Raw genomic sequence first — 19,810 nt, forward strand, 5'->3', positions numbered from 1 at the left:
ACCTCGCGCCACCGTCCTCGCGCACCACACGCACGCACGTCGCGGACCCGACGTGCTTCCTCCTCCCCCAGCCTCGCGGGTTGACGCCGGGCGAACACGTCATCCCGCATTGGCCAAGTCCCCTCAGACAGCCAATCACAGGGCGAGGGGCGCTTTGGGCGGGAAGCTAAGTCTCGAGGGACTTGGGGGCTGGGGGCAAGAGGGCTCCCACGGCGAGAGACAGGGGGAAGGGCCCGCCGGGGAGGGATTCTGTAGGAGCAGGCCTCATCCTTGGCACCCGATGAAAACAAATGGAAAAGAGGCTCCAAGGAGGTGGGAGGACACCTCCGGCTTCCCGTGGAGGAGGCTGGTAATGGCCTTGGTCCGGCTAAGAGCGCCCCAGACGTAATGGAGGCGAAGGCTTACAGATGGCGCCAGTCGCACCTGGTCCCACATGTCTCTCACACTAGGTGGCTCCTGAGGCCAGGAATGTTCTGGAACAAGGTTCCTGGGCTAACTCCTGATTTCAGGTTTGTCATAGACTCCACCCCAGACCCACATCTGGGAGACCTGATGACCCGAGGTGGGGGCAGAACTCTCCATCCGGAGGGATCTCGAGTGTTGAGGTCTTTAGCGCACTTCCTGGTCAGAAACAAGCTGTTTTCAGGGGTGAGACAAAAAATAAATGATCTAGAGACCACACATTCTGAGAGCACGCCAAGCCGCGTCGGAACCGCACAGCAGTTCTCTGCCCCGTGCGTGTTAGGACCTGGGTCCCGGCTTCAGGTAGCTGCCCGGTGTCGTCCTGCGCTGGACGGAGCCGGCCAAATCCAACGCCACCGGGGACCAAGTGTGGTGCAGTCACCCGGCCGGAGGCAGGAAGGACGGTACCTGAGAGACGGGGAACCTGTCCAGGGACAAAGCGGAGAGCGGTGAATAGTACTGGGCGCTCAAGTGTGTCTTGATTGCTATCTTTTATCTTTTCAAAAGGATCTGAGGTGGTTGAAATATGGGGCGGGGCATGGATTGCCAAGTCAGGTAATATTTTCCCTAGTTTGAGCTCCCTGCCCTTGAGATGAAGAAAGAAGCAAGGAACAGAATGACATTTGGGGTTGCTGTCAGACTTTGAAGAGGTAGCAGTTCGTCAAAGGACATAAAACTTAGCAGAAGGAGGACAGAATTTTAGATGCTGCCAGCGCGTCACACACGCACACACACACACACACGCACGCGCACACACACACATGCTGCTGCTGCTGCTGCTGCTAAGTTGCTTCAGTCGTGTCCGACTCTGTGCGACCCCATAGACGGCAGCCCACCAGGCTCTGGCGTCCCCAGGATTCTCCAGGCAAGAACACTGGAGTGGGTTGCCATTTCCTTCTCCAGCACACACACATACACACACGCATACACATACACACGAAAGCAAGCAAGGGAAAAAGACGGAATACTTGTTTGCAGCATCTGTTACTGTGGAAATGGAGCCTTGACTCGTCAGGTGCAGTGCCGCCGTAGGTGAATCTATAGCGTTTGTCAAGAAAATATAAATATTGCGTCCTCTCAGAAATATATTGTTATCAGGACTAGACTAATTTTCAAGAGGTAGAGAGGACTCACTTCTTTGTTTGTTTGTTTTAAATGCAACAACAGTTTAGTTAAATCTTGTGTTAGTCGATTTTATAAAGGGAATGAAAAATGGCCATCCTACCCAAGGCTTCAAAAATGGCAAACTTAGGATGGTAATGTGTTGCCATCAGAGCAGAGAAAGAAGTAAAAATGTTTTGTTTTCCTTTGTATGAGTAGACTTTTTTTTTTTTTTGGAGTTGGATTTTAAAAAATTTCTTCTCTTTGGCATTTATAGTTTTAGGCTGTTTTAGAAGTAAAGTCATCACAGCACAATGCTCTGCTCTATATAATAATTTTAACATTTCTTTTTTAAGTACAGTTTTATTTCATAGTTCAGTTTATGATATCTTTTCTTTGTGTGTATGTGATGATGGTTGTGGGTGGAGAAGTTAAACTTTGAGAGTTGTAAAAATGAGTACTGAATGTAGTCTTCCATGCATTAAAAACAAAATGAAGAACAGAAAGAAAAAAGGAAAGGGGGAGAAAAGGCTCCAATAAAAACAGCCCTTTTTCTCTGAACACAGCCACTGATTTCTCTCCATTTTTACTGCTCCTTCTGCAGTCAGCTCCATATCCCTGCAACTTGACTTTCAAACGGATTTCCTTGCTTTCACTCTTCCCTCTACTTTAATCCATTTGTCACATAAGCAGCCAGACCTTTTCAAAATGTTGATTGGATTATGTCATTCTGCTGTTTAAAATTTCCACAGGCTTTCTTTCATCTAGAATAAAATCAAAACTCCTTTCTCTAACCTATAGATGCCTTTATACTCTGATTCTCACCTATACCTCCCTCATTTCCAGCATGTTCTGCTGGATCCAGTATATTTCAGCCCCACACTTTAGGGCTTTGGCATTAGTAATTACCATTGTTCATATTTTCTCAAGGTTGGCTGCTTCTTACCATTCAGATTTTCCCTTAAATGTCACTTGTCCAGAGAGTTTGTCCCTGACATCCAATCTAGAACAAGCCACAAGTCCTTCTCATCAGTCTGTTTGATCTCTGCATAGTGTTCCATCTGACATCTTATTTGTTAACCTGCAATTTCCCCTGACCCAGCTAGAATGTAAACTTATCGAGAGCAGGGTACTTGTCTGTCTCATTATCCTTGACCTCTAGAAGGGCGCATGGCTTACAGTAGGTGTTCAAAATAACCCAAAAGGAACACGTCTTTTAATTTTATTTTCTATTCACTGAGTATAAACAGGTTTTCCCTCAGTGAGTGTTAATCCTTATGATTCTTTATTCGAAGATGGCTGTTTCAGATAAATTTAACAACTTTTCATCACTGAGTTAACTGTTTAAATTTGTATATAATTTTTTTTAATTTATTTTTTATTGAAGGATAATTGCTTTACAGGATTTTGCTGTTTTCTGTCAAACCTCAAAAATTTGTATATAATTTTATTTTGAATGTTATCTACAAATTCATTAATGCTAAATGACTTGTCCAGGATTATTTAACTAGTAAGACAACAGACTTCATTTCATTATTCATGTGTTGTTAAATTTGATATACAAGGTTGAGCTCTGGGGATACACTAGAAAGAGAATTTTTAATGCCTTCATGGAGCTTATCTTCTGGTGGGGGAGACAGGAAAATGCACAGACACACATGCATGAAGGAAGGAAGTCAAAATATTTGCAATCTGTTAGTGATGGTGTGAAGAAAATGAGACTAATCCATCTCTAGAAAATCATAGCTTATTCTAGATAATGGCTGTCATCTAGGAACCAGTGAATCAACAAACTGGTTGATTTCTGGTGTTGTTTTCCTTTGACAATCATCTTTGGCTTTTAAACTTGCTGTACAGGACTAGGAATAGATGGACAGTAGAGGTAAAAGAGGGAGAAGGCGATGGCACCCCACTCCAGTACTCTTGCCTGGAAAATCTCATGGACGGAGGAGCCTGGTGGGCTGCAGTCCATGGGGTCGCTAAGAGTCGGCCCGACTGAGCAGCTTCACTTTCACTTTTCACTTTCATGCATTGGAGAAGGAAATGGTAACCCACTCCAGTGTCCTTGCTTGGAGAATCCCAGGGACGGGGAAGCCTGGTGGGCTGCCGTTTATGGGGTCGCACAGAGTCCAACACAACTGAAGCAACTTAGCAGCAGCAGCAGCAGAGGTAAACGATGTGATAAGGTAATTGGAAAAGATTCTTAGGCAATGAGAGTTAAAGCCTGTTTGTTTCTTTGTCAAATGTGTTCATTTCCCATTCTAGTTTGTTTAAAGCCCATCAGACAGGTGCTGTGATGTCTGTTTGGTCTTCCAGCACTTCTGAGAGAAGTTCTTTTTGGCCACATTAGACCAAATGAGAGGGTCTAAACCTGATTGGAAGGGCACTTTCATGCTGAGGAGTGGAATTCCAGTTTAGATAGATAAGGAGGGTCAGATTATGGTTAATAAATGTTACTATAATGTATTGGATGAATAAATATGGATCTTGAAAACAGACGAGGAGCTTGGCCTTTATCCTGACCACAGTGTAAGGGATGGAAATAGCATGGGTTTGGAGTTAGACTGATAAGGGTTTACTCCTTAGCTGGTTGAGCTCAGGCAAGTTTCTTAACCTTGCTGAGCCTTGATTTTCTCATCTGTAAAATGGTAGTAATACTGTCTCCGTGGTGGTATTTTAGAAGTTAGGGATATTGAGTGCAAAGTGCCCTTACATGATGGATGCCTCATCATTGGTTGCTATTTTGGGGCAATGGTGAGCTATTGAAAATTTTTTGGCAGGGTAGATATTGATAATCATAACTTATTGAGTTTACACTGTATGCCATGTATTATTTTAAGAACTTTATATGTATTTTAATTCTCTCAGTCCTATGAGAGATATAGTTATTATCTCCATTCATAGTTAAGAAACTGAGTCACAGAGAAATTATATAACTTTTCCAGGGTTGCACAGTGTGTAGCATGTGTGTGCTGCTTGCTCAGTCATGTCCAACTCTTTGTGACCCCGTGGACTGTAGCCCGCCCCAGGCTCCTCTGTCCATGGGATTCTCCAGGCAAGCACACTGGAGTGGGGTGCCATTTCCTTCTCCAGGGGATCTTCCTCAACCCATTCTCCTGAGTCTCTTGCATCGGCAGGCAGATTCTCTACACTGCGCCACCTGGAGAGCCACAGAGTATGCAGCACACTTACTTGATTAGGTATACTTAGGAGAGGCGGTTGGAGCCAGTCAGCCTCACTGCGGAGCCTGTGCTCTTAACCACTGTTTTAAATTGTGAAAACTTTATGAAGATTCATTTGGTAGCAGCCTTCAGATTTTTAGATTTTTCAGTAAGAACAAAAAAGGAAATTTTCAGTTCATCATTATCATTTTCATATAGTTAATGACCATAATATAATAGTCTTTGTAAGCATAAAAAATTTTCAATCTCTGCCCTTCATGGCCTAATAGTCTGAGAACATATTAAAGATAACTCTTAATGAGAAAAAGAATACCTGTTATAATCCTTTGTTTAGGTCAAGCGTAAAGAGAATGTATGAACTAGACCTTCTTAAGCCCGAACTTCACAAATGAATTGAATTTTCTTGATGTGAGAGTTTGTTTTCCTTGCACGTGCTGTTGTCTCCAAATATATCACTTGTTTATGGGATATCATTTACTATGCCCCTCAAGCCCACGTTATTTTGATTTGGGGCAAATGAGAAGACTGATTTTCTTCAACAGCCTAGTGGATTCAGCTTCCTTCTAGTTGAAAGTATGTGTGTATGTGAAAGTACCTCAGCTGTGTCCAGCTCTTTGCGACCCTATGGATACACAGTCCATGGAATTCTCCAGGCCAGAATACTGGAGTGGGTAGCCTTTCCCTTCTTCAGGGGATCTTCCCAACCCAGGGATCAAACCCAGGTCTCCGGCATTGCAGCCGGATTCCTTACCAGCTGAGCCACCAGGGAAGCCCAGTTGAAAGTATAGACACTAAAAATGTTAAGTCGAAGTATTTGTTTTTCTAATTAACTCTAATGCATTTAAACCAAAATAAAATTGAGAATTCACCTCAGATATCCCCTACTACCCCAGCCAGCACGCTGTAGCCCTGTTTCTAGTGTTTCTTGCTCCTTCCCATCCTATCTTCCTGTGGGAAATGCTCTGGGGTAGAAAGCAACAAACCAAATCACAGCAGGCAAATAAAATCAGCTTTTTTTCTTCCCTACCCGGAAAGGAAGGAGGGAGCAAGAACTCCACCATCAAAGAGAACCGTGGTTCTTAGGCATGCCATTCTAGAAAGCCCTTGTTCCTTCAGCCCCCTTCCCCGACTCCTCCCAGCTCTGCAGTAATTCCTTAGAGATTATATAGTCTCCACTTTAAATATAAATATATATATAAAACTTCCCCCTGTCTCTTTTTCTCCTCCTCTTGCTTTTTTTCCCCTGTTTCCTATAATAAAGTTTCCTATTGGATAAAATCAGCTCCCTGATTTATGCCTAGCTCCTATTGGAAGTTCTCAGGGGCTGACATCACTTAGGAAAGCGAGGGGGTAGGGCTGCCAGATCAGTTTGTCACCACCCAGGCTCCCTAGCCTTTGGCTGGGTGCAACTTCCATTTTAGGTGTTGGATCTGAGAGAAAAAAAAAGGGGAGAGAGAGAAAGAAGAGCAGGAAAGATCCTGAAAGGAGGAAGAGGTGGCGAAAAAGCAACTACCTTGCTGGATTTGTCTTTCTCAGCACATTGACGGAGCCTTGGTTTTCTCTCTTAAAGAAGTGGTTTTCAGAAGTCCACATTTGAGGTGTGTGCCTTTTTAAAAAATATGTGTATAGACGGGTAAAGCAGGATAAGCCAAGTTGAATTTTTGTCTTATGGTAACCGAGGGAATTTGAAAACGAGAGGGTCTGTTATGCTGACGAGTGACTTTTAAACAATTATTAATTTTTCTTTCTACTTATTTGGGGGAATTTTGGTATTTTATCGTATTTAAAGCAAAGGAAGATATTCAAGACCCAGAAACAAACTTCTAGGTCTAATAGAGGGAGATGAATAGATTCAGAGGGGTGAGAGCTGTTCCATAAATTTACATTTTGGTGTGGTCTTTGATTGTATGTGTTTTTTTCTAGGTTAGGCTAACAAACTTCTGTTTTCAGAGCCCAAACCAAAAGTTGGTTTTTTTTGGCATGTTGTGTGTGGGTTGGGAAAGGAATTTGTCCGGGTCGGAAGCTAGTTATACAGATGGTTCTAAATATGTTTCAAAAGTTTTTTTTCTCCCTTTTGTCATTAAATTTGTGAAAGCAGAAAGTTGCAGGGAGCTTTGCAGCTTAAATAGTGATATTTCCCCCTGGAGAGTTTGAACCGCCCAGATCGGTTTCAGCCCTGCTGTTCCTGGGTGGATCCCTCTTTTACTTTTTCAGGTGTGGTGGGTGGGAGCCTCTTTCGCCTTCTAGACTTAGCCTCCCTGCTTTGCCTTGTAAAAGAAAACAGATAGATCCTTGGTAACTGGATTGCCATCCCCTTCCTTCTAAAACTACCTTTGATGGCAAAGATTTGTGGCGGTATTGTATGTTCAGTCTGCACGTACCATGATGTCTGGTGTCCGTGCTTAAAGGGATAAGGAACCTCTAGCCATGCCTTTTAGCTCACCTGAGTTAAAGTAGCACACAAGAGACATTTTCAGCTTTGTGCTCTCTGAAAGAGGCTGGGATTAAAAAAAGGTCAGGCTGAAACACTTAATATAGACTCTAGTGTGTAGGGTGCGTTTGCGAAAGAACAGGGGTAATTCTTATTTTTAAACCAATCTGAAAGTTGGTTTTTTGGAGGTGCATTTTTGATTTGGTTAACTTGCTGTGAAATCAGAAATCTTTTAAGAACTGAAGGCCCATGGCTGTGCTTTCGTATCTTACGTTTAATCTTAAGATTTGTTTTTGTTTTGCACATACATTCTTGCAAAAATACTAGATAAGCATATAGCCGGCTCCTCGGTAGCTGAAAACTGGATGTTCCCTACCTTCTCCCTTTGAAAATGCGAATCATCTGCAAAATTATAACTGCAATAGACATTGCTCTAATTGTAGCAGGATGGTCCTTAATATGTAAGCTGCTATTAGATTTAAACTGGTATGTATCTATACTAATCCTCTGATTTTGAACCCCCCACCCCACGCCACCCCGCCCCTTAATTCTTTTTAGACTAGAACACTTCCTTGAATTTCTTTTCCAGGACAAGACTGTTTCTTGAAAGATAATCTCATTCTTGTGAGGTTGTAGCTTCAGAGGAAACTGAACTTTGTCCCTTTTAATCTAATTTATGCAAGGGCTACAGTAAGATTTTAATGTCTGGATCATCTGATTATAGCAAGTGCAGTTAAAAAGAAAGAGAAAGGACGACGTGTGTGTTTTGCTGGGCTGTAGTTACATCATTTCCAAATTTTCGAAAGCTCCCTTCAGCCTTGACTGCAGCCTGGGGGATTTCTTGGTGGATCTCTGGAGGATCGGTCGTGCTGCTGCCAGAGTGTCCGTTTCCCACTCAGCCTTTAGGGGGAGGGATGAGGGAGTCTGAGCGAGTACAAAGGCAGTTTGAAAACAGGTTCTGGGTGGCTGAGTGGTGGTGGTTTGGGTCCAGCTTTAAACACTGGGCTTTGTATCACTGCAGTGAGCATCCTGGTTGTAAAGCGTCCAGGACTATGTCCACGAACTGAGGCATTGTTTTGACTGGTGTGTGCTATTAGAGCCTTTTGAATGATAAGATGGAAGATTCGTCTTTTACCTCACCTCTGCTAGTTCTTCCAGGAAATAGAGGAAGAGTGTGAATAAGTAAATCTTTTATTTTTTGTTTTGCTCCTCATTTTGGTTTGGGGGTAGAAAATGACAAGTAAGTATGAGTTCTGCAGATTTTCCTTTCCTTGTTTGACTCCTCTGTGCTGTTGGTTTCTTTGTTATATGACTAAGGTATGGTCTGTGTTCTAGGTAGGGGCCTCCTTTGGGTGTCTAGAGTCTTAATTCCTTTCTTAGGGTTCACTTATGGAGAGTCAAAGGGGTTAGAACACGTTCTTTCAGCTAGGATAAAAATGGGGACTGTTGGAAATCTTAAAAAGAAGCTCTGAGTAATTGCAATTTCAGCCTTGGGTTTATGAGGTAGATGATCTCTAGAGATGAGTGAGAGAGGATGGATGCAAATAAATTAAGCGTAGATCATTATTCAGTTGGAATACCAAAGTGATTAGCTCGGTGTAATTCACTGCTTTCTGCTCTGGTACCTGGTGCCCCTGTTCCTAAGTGCCAGCCCTCCCTCTCCCGCCCCCACCTTGTTTACTCAGTGAGTGCTAACCATTTTGCCTGAACTATTTATTTAATTTCCTACAGTAACTTTCTGTTTGTTGTTTTTTGGTTTATTTTTTTGTTTTTTAAGGAATTTGAGCCTCAGAGAACCTGAGGTTTGCTGAAAATTTCAGTGCTTGTAAGTGACCAAGGCCAGGATTAAACCCTGTTCTGACTATATAAAGTTAGTGGATTTAACCGCTAAAACACTGCCGTTCTCCAGAGAGAATAGAAACAAGAGCCAGAACTAAACTGAGCCCTTTTGAGAGGCAGGAGTGCTTCATCCTGAGGAAGGTCAGTGCTTGCTTAGAGTTCCTGCATGCTCCGAGGTAGAGTAGTGTATGTAAAAAATCCATTTTCCATAAAGCTGTAAGGAGCTAGATATGTTAGAATGGATATTATCTCAACTTTATTACAGGGATCTTTCCATATGCACACCATTATTGTCCTGTAATTCTTTTTTTTTTTTTTTCATTATTGTCCTGTAATTCTTAAACCTACTGGAAATGCCTCAAACTTTATTTGATTATCAGTGAAATTTCTTCCAGAGAATTTTCTGACTTGGGTTTGGAATGAATTGCCAATTTGCAGGGAGAGGTTTGTAGCAGGTAGTTCAAATAATGTTTATCACACTGTATTACAATTGTCTGTTTTTTTTTTTTTTTTTGTCTTTTCCCCTATTCTGACCTGCTTGAGTGTAGATACTGTCTTATCTCTGTATCCCCTTAGCGCCTGTCTTAGTGTCTGGGATATATCGAGTGAAGTGAAGTCGCTCAGTCATGTCCTACTCTGCGACCCCACGGACTGTAGCCTATCAGGGCTCTCCCTCCATGGGATTCTCCAGGCAAGATTACTGGAGTGGGTTGCCATTTCCTTCTCCAGAGGATCTTCCCGACCCAGGGATCGAACCCAGGTCTCCCGCATTCCAGGCAGACGCTTTAACATCTGAGCCACCAGGGAAGCCCTGGTGATATCTTGAGGTGCTCAGTAAATCTTGGTTAAATAAGGCACGATGGGAATCAGTGAGGGACTTTTGTGGGGAAGGCTGAAAGGAAGTTGAGATGGGAAGAAATTCAACAAAGATGAATAAAATTGCTATGTGATTTTGAAATTTAGTCTGTAGTTTTAACTTTTTATACATTGCCTACCTTCCATTTTTAAATACAGTTTTTAGAAAGAATTGAAGGTTTAAAATTTGAATTTTTCTTTAATCCTGTTTCTTTTCTGGGCAAGCAGTACAAATAATAGTGTAAATAGTTAAGAATCCTAGTCAGTTCATCTCATATTATAGGCAGCTGTTAACTTCAGCCACTGAAACCTTATATGTAACCATTTTCTAGAGGGGAGGAACTGGTTACCCAGAACATATTAGGGCAGCAGCAGGGAAGTATTGCTTTCAGCTGTGTTGGAAGTAAATGGTTTTTATACTTGTTAATAAAAACATAAAAAGCTTGAAATGATAGTTTGAACATTAGTGCTTCAAATAAAGTATGTTTGGACATCATTATATATATACATTTTTTGTCACTGCTTTCGCTATGAAACTAGGAGATTTTGTTCACAAAGTGTATTGGAAAGTTTATGAGTTTAAGAACCCAAATTAATTTTCTGGGAAATTAGGAATAATAGTAACAAGAAATTTGCCTAAAGGAATGAGCCATAGCTTATTACTATGTGATTTCATGTTCTCTTTCCTTGCAAAAGGGGTTAAATGCTATGAGACGCTGAAATAGGGATTGCTCTGCCTAAACGCAGCTGCCTCCAAGGTTTGTAATAGAGGGCATTGATATCTCCTGGCAGGGAGATTGTAAAGGCGGGGAAGAACGACTGTTCAGTTAGAACTATCCAGTGGGATATGAAGGTATGGATTGATTTGTATTTAGTTTTATTGTATAATGTATTTTTGGAAGTAACCGCCCCCCACCCCCCATTCTACTTGGAATTGCATGTTATTGATTATTAAATGTGGACCCTGTTCTCAATACTTAATATTTATTATTCTGGTGCAGGGACAGTATTTTCCATTTTAAGGCCATTTTCCTCTCCAGTGAGTCCTTAAACCTGATTGGAATGATGTGGGCATTTAGATTAGGCATGTAGTGGGGACATTATAAAGATCGAGAGTTTTCTTTTCTCAAAGTCTTCTCTGATGGCCTACAGGTAATTTGGTCACAAAACATGCCCCATTTTGGATGATAAAACTTATTTTGAAAACATTTCAGACTTTCAGAAAAATTGGAATAGGAGTACAATAACTCCTGTATATCCTTCATTCACCTTAACACCAGTTGTTAAAATTTTGCCATAAATGCTTTATTATTCTGTATTTTTTGATCAATATGCTGACCAAACAGGGAATTTCCAATCTAAATGTGCCACAAATATAGAAGCAGGGCAGCTCTGCATGCTAAGAGCGTGGATGCTGGAGCTGGACTGCTGCTGCTGCTGCTGCTAAGTCGCTTCAGTCGTGTCTGACCATAGACGGGTACCTGTGTTCAAATCTTCTACCACTTAACTAGCGAAGTAGCCCTGGGAAGATTGTTTAATTGCTCTATGCCTCGATCTCCTTGTATGTGAAATGAGGACAATGATATTAACTGTCGCATAGGATTGTTGTGATGATGAAGTGACTTAATACATTCGAAATTCATAGGCTGTTGTTTGGCTCATGGGAACACCTCGTTTTTGCTATTAGAATGAATACTTTGAATGAATTCAAACATCATTTGTCTGACTAAGTTTCCTTTAAGGTGTCTTAAGACCTGAGACTCTGTGGTGGATATAGATGCTTTTATTACAGAATAAATGGGTATCCTGGATGAATAGGCTTTTCTTTCTTTTTTTTAAATAGACAAAAAGTGCCTTTAGCGATAGGCGAGTTTAAGTTGTGGAGGCAGGGTAGTCCAAAGTACGGGTGCTGTGGGAATGGATAGCTCTTAATAAATTGAGGCGTGAGTGAGAGAAGAGAAGCTGGTGGCAGCCAAAGCTGCAGATTTCTTAGGAGATTTGGATACTTTAGGGGGAAAAAACAGCAATACAATTTCTCCCATCTTTTTGTATCTACAGGAGACAGAAATCTAGCATCCAAGGGTAAACTTCCTTTAATTTTGGTAGAGAGTGGATTGAAAAAGCTTTGTTTGGGTTATTATTCTTAATTTCGGACCAGTTTCTTTCCCTTGATGTCTCACTTGTCCAACCGGGATTTTGTAGGATAACGTTAGTTTTGAATGTACAGGAAGCAATTGCACAGCTATGAAGGTGGTTTTTTTACTGTCTTCTCTTGAAATAAACCTCACTTTTTAATGTTAAGGAAACATCATTTTCTATTTCCAACCCTTATTTATGGGACATTTGCAAAACTGAGACACATAGAGATTTTGAGTTCATCAGCGCTTCCTGTGAGAAGTGTGCTTCTGTGAAAGTGGTCTGTCTGCTCTTATATGTGGAAAACTAAACTGTGGCCTGTGGGAAATACATATGTGTTAACTGCAGCCTTGTCTGGAAGCTTTTGGTTTCTTCCAGCCTAAGTTTTTCCTTCCCTCATACCAAATAACCCATGAAACTAGTGTTCTGGAAAGCCTTTACACTTCGTTTCTGTTGGCTCTCTATAGTTTCCTATCATGACTTCTCCTAACCCCATAGGTGTTCATTTGTGACTGTGCTGGGTCTTTGCTGCAGCGTATGGGCTTCTCTGCTTGCGACAGAGTGAACTGGGGGCTGCTCTAGTTGCGGTGTGTGGACTTCTCAGTATGTGGCTTCTCTTTTGGGACCATGGAGCCCATGGGCTCCGTAGTTGTGGCTTAGTTGCCCCTCGGCCTGTGGGACCTTCCCGGACCTAACCTGTGTCCCCTGCGTTGGCAGATAGATTCTTACTCACTGCGCACCAGAGAAGTCCTCTGTGGTTTTTTAAACCCACATTTCCCTCTACTGATTCTCCTGTTTCTCCTTTTCGTTCGCTTTCTTCTTTTTATTTGGTGTCTCCTTTACCTTTTTGCCTCCCCTATCTTTTTCCCCTTAGGTTGGTGGTCTTCATGGGCATCACTTTGCCTCACTAACACTTAATATGAAAGAAATTTCTAATTCTTAAAATAGAATAAATTGTACTCATGTGGTGAAGGTTCGAGTATTAGGATACTGAATTTGGTTATTTCAGTTAGGTCTATATTAGGATTAATTGTTATGATTCAAGAAGACTGAGTTCTAATTCAGATTAAGGTTTTTTCCCCCCCATTTTCAAATATCACCCACATTTACTAATTAATTGCTCATTTTTATTCAGTAGAGCAGAAGATACTTACTTTCCTGGAGTAAAAGGAAGTCACTTACGGGGTATTTATCGGTTCTGTGTGTGTTTCCCATGTTGTTCAGTACTGAATGCGGCCGTGTATTGAGAGGTGTCTTTGTGGAGTAAAGATATTTGTTTTAGGGAGCTTATATTTGAAAAACCCAAAATGTATTCTGGTGGTTGAGGATATAAGGCATTGTTATAGAAACTAGGTCAACTTTTCAGTACTTTTATCAAAGCACCTACAGGTTCCATTTTATTGCAAATGAAGTAAATCTCATTGAAATAAAGTAGCTGGTGTATATTCAGTACACTTTTAAAATAGAGTGATCTATTTTAAAGGAGAAATTGGTGCCAATCTGATTTCTTTTCACTGTTTCTTTGTTGGGACGGGGGAAGTTCTGTAACCTCTCTTCTGTTTAGTTCTCTGTTGGCTGCTTTGTAAACCAGGGAAGAATTGACCATTGAATGTCTGCCCTGCTGAAGGTCAGCCAAATCTGCAGGTAAGACTACTTGAGACCCCCATTGATGGGCCTAACGTCACAATTAGAAAGAAATTTGTAGAAAGAAAAATGAAATAATGTTGATTTACTTTTCCAAAGTTTAATTTTTTGCGTTCACTGAAAAAGTGAAACATCTTTGTTTGAAAGAGATCCGAGAGCCTGCTGTGCACCCACTGGGACTCACGGAGCTCACATTCCAGCTGGAGGAAGATAGGCATTAAGTGAGCAAGTAAATACACAGTAAGTCAGAGTATGATAGCACTATTGAGGAACAAAATAAAGCCAAATATGTGGAGTGGTGAATAGCAAGTGCAAGGGCAGGAGTGAGCTTGTTTTAATATGGAGCAGTTAGGGAGGGCCTCGCTTACAAATAATGTTTGAAAGAGACTTAAAAGAAATCGGAATGAAGTCACACAGATAAGGGTACAAAGTGCAAAGGCCCTAACAGACTGGTTGTTACTAGCAGGCAAGAGAGATGGGGTGGCAGACGCGTTCAGAGGCCCATGAGTGTGCGCATGTCAGGGGAGGCCGTGTGGACTCCCGCACTGTGCAGCGCCGGCAGTCTCCTTGCCGCAGACCCCAAAGACGACAGCTGAGAGAGAGTTTTTGTGTGTGCTTTACAAGGAGCTGAGGCAACACCTGGCCCAGCCTCCATCTTTGTCCCATTGCAGAATAGTCAGCAGGAAATCGCAAAGTAGCAGAATCTGCATAGGTGGATGACCCTTGTCTTGGAGAATGATAAAAGTAATGCAGCTATTTTGAACAAGCTTGTGTGTGTGTGGAAACTGAGATCAAATTTTTCTTCCCTAGAGAAATCTGTTTCTCCACCAACTGATCTACAGAGTCAAATTTCTATGAACAGTAGAAGTGACAGCCTTCTTTTTGAGTACATTTGAGTACATTGAGTTTTTTTTTTTTTTTTAGTACATTTGTTGATTTGGCTTATGACCAAATATTATGCCTACCCCACTTATTTGCTGCTTTTTGTTTTGCTCATTGGACCAAAAGTTCCTGCTTCCTCACAGCCCTCATCATTGAGATTAAATAGCTTCAGGGTCCATTTTATAGGTCACCGTATCCATATTACTGTCTTGCACATCAGGGGGTGTGATCAATCCTGATAACTAACTGTATGTCTGTTTTCCCTTTTTATGTATTAATATGTTTAAGCAGTAATGGTGTTAAAACATAGGCTGAACTCCTTGGCCTGGTTGGCTTTGGTGGGATTGAAGAAGCACTAGCGTGCAGTCATCAGTGTTCTGTGGCACCCCCATAATGGAAAGTAAAAGCATAGTGATTCCCAGAGGAATCTGTCTCGAATCACCCATTCTTTCTTTCTCTTGCAAGATTTCTTGTTTTGCTAGTCTCTCCTTCAGTGAAAGACTGTCTCTGTCTCTTTCTGGGTCTCTCTCTCAGTTTGGGGTTTAACCCTGTAGCTTGACCTGGTTACCATCTACTTTTCCCTTTAATTATACCTATCTAGTTGTCATTCTGTTACCTAATATCATCCTTGGGAGATGCCCTCGATCAGAAAACTTTTTTTCCCTCCTGTCCCCTTCTCCTTTGGTCAGATAACTGTATCATTTTGCAGGAAATACTCTCGGCAATCAGATTCCCCAAATTCTGGAGTTGCTTTAAATCACTGCTTTACAGATGTTTATAGTTGTCTTGAAAGTCAGTCTTTTGATGCCATTCTTCTTTCCTAAGTCTCTGGTGACATGCTTCCTTGTGGAAATACTCCTCTTTATGCTCCTTCTAAAAACATCTTACTATTCACTTGCTATTCAAAGCAGAAGTTAAAGTGACTTACTTGGATAAGTGTCAGAGGTAACACGTGAATCTAGAGTTTCTGGTGTTTCTATTATATTGTCAACTGGGCTAAAATTATCTAGGGTCTTGAATGTTAGATTTAAGACTTCAGACTTCTTTTGGGATGGAATGTGGAACCAATCTTAGGAAATGTGGTATAGCTCTTTGTTCCTTGGAGGAAAGTTAAACTGAGTCATTTGAAACAATAATTGGGTTTTCCAATCTGCAGTGTAAATAGGGATATCCTCCACTGTAGCAACTCAGGATTCCAAAGAAGTGAGATAGTTCTTCCTTTTAGGTTCTGAGCCTGGAATATAGCATTTAGTATTGTATCATTCTGGCCATCTATATATTTAATTCCATACTTTCAAAGAAACTTTAATCCAAACTGAATAACGAGCTGTCTAATGAACAGTAAAGCAGGTCCGAATAATGGATTTTACAACCAGTGTCCTTTTTGGGAGAGGAATGTGGTGGGCAGAGGGTTGTCAGGGATAGGCCAGGATGGTGGTTCCCAGCAGCTGTCAGAACTGCTTTGAGAGCTTTTTACGAAGATGAATTCTGAGGCACCTAGATAGTAAGGTGTGAGGACTGGGGATGTAGATTTGGGAGATATTTCTAAAAACAGCTTCCCAGGTGATTCTGATCACTCAGGTTTGAGGACCACAAAATTGGAACTTTTGAGTTAAGCTACAGATCTGTATGATTTCTCAGATGGGTGGTGACTTAGTATGAGAAATAGAGGAGACTAGTTCATGGTGTCAGTGGGTAGTTGGAAGCTTTCTACCTCTGTATCCTGTGTTGTTTTGAAATAAATGACTGATGTCACTGTCGGATTTGGGGATTCTGCCAGTGCTTAGTATGGGATGGAGGACTTGCCTCTTAGGGGGAAGGGAAACTTAGACCACATCTCCATTTCCCTTCTCCATTTTGAAATTGTGGAACGACTTCAGGAGAGGATGTTAACATTGAAACTCAGCTGGACAATTTGTTTAAAACTCAGCAGGAAGGGCCAATGTTACTTCCTGTCTGAAAAGGAAGTGCCGGCTTCCTTCCCTTCCTCCTTGGCTAATGCTGGCCCACTTAGAATATGGCTGGGGGAGGGGCTGGTCACAGTAGTGCTTTAACTGGCTATTATGCCTGGGGAGGTCAGGTCATATCAGTGTGGAAGAGCAGAAGCATTTGTTCCCTTCTTAAAACCCGGAGATGGATGCTGCGTGGACTGCTTTCTACTTGACATTATCTAATAGCTTTGTGCTGCGCTTGCTGTTGCAGTCCAGGAAGCCTTCCAGTCTCCAAGACATTATTTTACATTAAACCTTATACCTCCCCTGTATTCCCTGACATTTGAAAATAGATCAAGGAGGGAAGAAACTGAAATCCATTTGATACTGAGGGGTAGGTTGTGGAAAGGAGAGCATAAATGGGCAGAGGGGAGTGGATGACAGAAGTTTCTTATTTTTAAATTGAGCTAAGAAAGCATTCCTTCTAAGTGGGGCCAGTTGGCACTCTTCCTGCTATTTTAGTTCTGGCTTCTCCTTCCTACTGGCCAGTCAATTGTATTAAGTGTTTGATGTGAGTTTGAACTGTGGTCTCTGGGGCTGGGGGGAGGGAGGGTGGGGGAAACAGCTGGTGCCTTCATCAAGCTATCTCCATTATGCTTCTTTTCAGGGTGTTAGGGGGAGGGTGGTAGAGGAATTGGGTGTGTGTTAGCTGAGTCCTAGCAACTCTCAGTAGTGGGATTGGATCCTTGGGCACTTTTAATGCTATGTGGGATGTTGGCTAGTTGGAATGTAGCAAAACTTTTTCCCAATCACATTCTTTCCTCTGCCTCACCTCCTTCCAATTCTTTCAGCTTTGGGCTGACGGGGAGAAAAAGGGGTATGTGTGAAGTTATATAGCAAAACAGATTCATACTTTCCCAACCATTTAGTATTCAGCTTAAGTCTTGGTCCCTTCCATTGACTTTCTCCTTACTTCTTTGTTATTTCTTTGGTTGGGTTTTCTGACTGTCTGCAAACAGCCAGAGATAGGACAGGAGTAGAAGCGGGGCCTTCGGTGAAGTTGTGCTAAACTGCGATCAGTTGGCTGTACTGGTCTGCTTCCTTCCCTCACGTTGTGGGGTGACTGTATTTCTGAGTCAGCATGCATTTTCTGTCTCACCTGCTCAATTTGAGGCAGAGAACTTGCTGAGTATCCCTTTGGAGTAACAGCAGCATAGATACTCGTGTGTCCGGTTCTCTGTCTGGGGTGTGTGTTTTTTTAAGTATCTTAAAAAAAAGATATCTTAAACTCTCCTACTGTGCTGTTTTATCTGCTTTTGATATAACCATCTCCCACTAATGTATTTGGCCTGGAGTATGAATGAAGGAGAATTGGGTAAGAATACTAACTTTTAAATGAATACGAACGTTTAAAGTTATTCCTGAGTTGGTTTGATTCAGCGCTGTGTAAGAGATTTTAAACTGCGTGTGCCTCAGTGATAGAGCTTGCAGTGGCAAGGCTCTGTCTGGTCTGAAATACAGGGTGAATACGGCTAAATATTCTTTTTTCTGTCCAGTCCTAGAATGACTTGATTATTGTGTCTATACCTGCTCCACCTCCTTGTATCTGGTTATATCATAGCCAGATATGGAATAATTCATTCTAATTGTGCTGTTTTAGACTTATCTCTTTTTGCATCAACATGTACCATCCAAATCAGGTTTCTGCATAGGGAGCTTCTAGCAGAGCCAAGAAGGAGAAAGGAAGGGGAGAAGATGAGAAATAACTGTGTATTACTCACTCGTTAATTGCCTGGAATATCCCCCTGGTTTGAGACCTCTGCGCCCTAAACCTTGTGCTGTGCTTTACGCCAGGGGAATTGAGCCCTGGGGGCAAAGGGTGTTACTTTGGATTTCAAGAATCTGGTTAATAGGGCTTGACTTCTTTCTACGTCTTTGCTTCTGGAGTTTAGGGCTAACACCCAATGGGCTTGTATAAGACAATAAAAAAATGTATCATATATCCCATTCTTGGTATGAGCTGAGGGCTCTTATAGGGAGGGAGGTTTTCCTTCCTGATGAGGTGCCAAACCTGCATACAGCCCCTGACCCACTCCAGGGGCAGCAGTGAGCAGGGAAGCTGCTGTAGTGTCGACCTTTCTTGCTGCAAGAACTACTGTGCAACCCCTAGGAGACCTCCCTTCACTCCCTGGGGAAAGGGAGAACTTTGCTTCTGGCATCTGCTGGTGCCTGTTCCGCCTCTACACAGGGTGGAGTCTGCTGCCTTTTGTTTGTTCTCTGTGGGGCCTTTTAGAAAGCAGTTTTAGCTTGTGGCGAAGAGTTTGAAAGACTTTAATCAGTAGAAATGGGTGATAGAGAGCAGGATAGAGGATGTGTCCGAAGTTGTTTTCCCAGGCGTGAGTATTCTCTTGACTGAATGCGGATTGGTGATCAGGTTGCCATGATGAAGCTTTCTGTGGGATATATCACACACAGCTGAGCTGAGTATAACACCAGCAGCAGCTTTAAAATCCCCAGTCCCCCAGGTGAAGAAACTAGCCAAGAAGGAGCCTTGAAAATCGCCCCAGGCCCTCTGAGCCCTTAGGTCCTCACACAGGATATCTCCGCCGATGCTGAAAGGCCCGAGCTTTGTCCCCTGTAGCTTGGGGTAGGGAGGAGGGTTGTTTTCCCTGAACATGATAAGGAGCTGCGCGGGGCAGAGTGGGAGCTCGGGCTGGCGATTGGTAGACAGGATGCCCTGGAATGCGGTTGGCTTGCAGCCCAGAATCCAGCACTTTGTATTTGTTTGTTTCTGGGAGACTGTGGTCTGGTGCTACTGTGACAGGAAGTGAGAAAGCTGGGAGTGGGGGAGCCGAGAGGGGCGATGTCTTTCTGGTTCTCCTGTGAAATCTCTTTGTCCCTGGAGAGCCGCTCCGCTGCCGGGCTCTACTGAGAAGAGAGAGCCTTTGTGTGTCTAGTGGGTCTTGGGGCAGCGAGCTTCTCCGAGGGCCGGGGAGTGCGAGTTGTGACTGTGGCCTTTTGCGTTTAGCACTCGAGTTAAGTAAATGGCTACCGTCTCTTATATTGGGATCTCACTGACTTTTTAATGTGCGCTGCTACTATTTATAGATCTCTCGGATTTAATTAAGGAAGGAATATTAGAAGGAGGTAGATGTTTATTTTATGTTATTCACGGTATATATTGCAGATCTGTTGAGTCTGTGAAAAGGATAGAAACAGGCAATTCCTTTTTTAAAATATAAATTTATTTATCTTAATTGGAGGCTAATTAGTGGTTCTGCCATACATTGACATGAGTCAGCCATGGGTGTACATGTGTCCCCCATCCTGAACCCCCCTCCTACCCC

At 42.4% G+C, this 19,810-nt stretch overlaps 1 protein-coding gene across 7 annotated transcripts in view; it reads left to right on the plus strand.

The window, feature by feature from the left end:
• The first annotated feature begins 6,099 nt into the window (after positions 1–6,099).
• CTNND1 (catenin (cadherin-associated protein), delta 1) overlaps positions 6,100–19,810 on the plus strand; it is a 45,343-nt gene continuing 31,632 nt past the window's right edge. For all 7 annotated transcript variants that reach the window (XM_010833616.1, XM_010833617.1, XM_010833613.1 and 4 more), the window contains exon 1: positions 6,100–6,343. The gene's annotated coding sequence lies outside the window, so the exon portion shown is untranslated. The remainder of the gene's footprint in view (positions 6,344–19,810) is intronic.

The sequence above is a fragment of the Bison bison genome, unplaced genomic scaffold, assembly GCF_000754665.1.
Source record: "Bison bison bison isolate TAMUID 2011002044 unplaced genomic scaffold, Bison_UMD1.0 scf7180017863815, whole genome shotgun sequence".
NCBI classification, from domain to species: Eukaryota; Metazoa; Chordata; class Mammalia; order Artiodactyla; family Bovidae; genus Bison; species Bison bison.